A 1892-nucleotide genomic window follows, 5' to 3' on the forward strand; every position below is an offset into this window, starting at 1 on the left:
CTGATTTCCTTCCAGGAGGGCTGAGAGCATTCCGCCTAAAATGGGACCGACGGTGCCTCTTTGAGATATTTCAGGTGTCCCAAAACACGCGTCTTGGCTCCTATAACATGTGACGGCCTGCGAAACCAGCGATGCCCTTCAAGAAATCCATGACCAGCATGTAAAGGACGACTCCTCCGCCGATCCCGGCTCGCACCGGAGATATGTAACTCCCCGTCTCTCCGTGGAAAAAAAAAAAACAACACACACACACATTGGAAAACGCAACCTGAAGGGTCCCGGTGTGGCTGCGAGGCTGCAGCTGTGCGGGATCGCCTCCTACTGCGCATCCGCCTGTGTGCACCTCCAGAAGAGAAAACGCCTTTGTAGCGACAGTTAATATCTAGCAGCGCTGTGAGTGACTGGTGCTGTGCTGCCGAATCCAGCCAGATGTTCGTATCGCTTTCACGGGCTTTCGCCGGCGACGCAGGGCTCAGTGCGAGTTAATCCAGATTGACTGAAAGGTTGCTGCCATCATACGCGCCCCCCCTCCTTCCCCTGCCCCCGGACTACTGTCAACCACCGACCCGGCTCCATTTCTGACCAGAGGTGCTGTGCTCGGAATGGTAATCAGCGCGCTCCGAGCTGCACAGAGACCATTTGTGTGCATAGACAGATGCAGTGCCTCCCAGCCTATCTCACAGGCAGGCATCATAATTTATTCATGTAGATTGAACTGCACGAAAACGCAGCAGCTCTACAATATTCTCATCAAAGAAAACAAAAATTAAAAACAAAAAAGGGATATTTTATCAGATCAGACAGATCATCCCAAAGCAAGAATTTAATTATAAATGCATGCATTTTTTTTTTAGATTAGTGATATTCAGTTTGTGGCCCCTGGGCCACATCTGGTACCCAATAGAATGCCAGGTGACCAAAAAATTTTAAATTCACAATAGAAATAAAGTGATTCACACTAGTATACATAAGTCACCAAAGTGCATGAAACAGCATAAAAAAGAGCTTGTTTATCAAAAAAAGTGCCAGTGGAGGATTCTCCGCACCCCCCGACAAAGGTCCTGGCTAAGACTCTAACGTCCTTAAATCATAGAAATGTCCTATCAGATAAACATCCTAAAATCCTAGAAATGTGCTACAATCCAAGTAACATCTTAAAATTCTTCAAATGTCCAAAGATCCGATAAAGGTCCTAAAATCCTAGAAATGTCCTAAAATCCAAGAAATGTCATTAAAACAGAGTAAAGTCTTAAAATCCTAGAAACATGTATGGGGCTGCTACAACTGGCCTCCTGTTATTTGTCAAATGTGGCCCCAAAACAAAACAAGTAGGTGGTCCCTGGTTTAGATAAACACAGTACATTTGGTCTCTAAAGCCAAACTCAGCAGCCTATAGCTGAATAGCTCTGCATGTTTTACATAGATTATTGGCAACAAAGTGTTGAGCTGGCTGAAACTTAAAGCCCTGGCTCCCCGTGGGTCTGCTTGGCACCTGACCCACCACTATCTGACGCAATGATCCTGTGGCCTTTTGTGCAACTTGGCAAAGTAGCCTGCATGTGCATACGTCTATTACAGTGCAGGAGACTTCTTGGGCTTTTGAAAAATGATTCCCAAGAACAATGACCTGCACTGCTCCTGCAGCCTCCTGGCACCGTGGAATAGCTGTTCGTTGTCGTCCGCTGAATTACCCCGAGGATTTCATCTCCAGATCAATATCTCCGTCCAGCTACAACACATCCACTTAAGATCAGTACATATAGCTTAAGTGATTTAAAGGGACAGATCACAGAAAAATATTTTCTCTCTTCCTGTGGTGCTTTTTATCAGTCTTGATAGTTTTGGTGTGAGTTGCAGAGTGTGGGAGATATTGGCGTCTCTTCGATATAATG

The sequence above is a fragment of the Plectropomus leopardus genome, chromosome 16, assembly GCF_008729295.1.
Source record: "Plectropomus leopardus isolate mb chromosome 16, YSFRI_Pleo_2.0, whole genome shotgun sequence".
NCBI lineage: Eukaryota > Metazoa > Chordata > Actinopteri > Perciformes > Serranidae > Plectropomus > Plectropomus leopardus.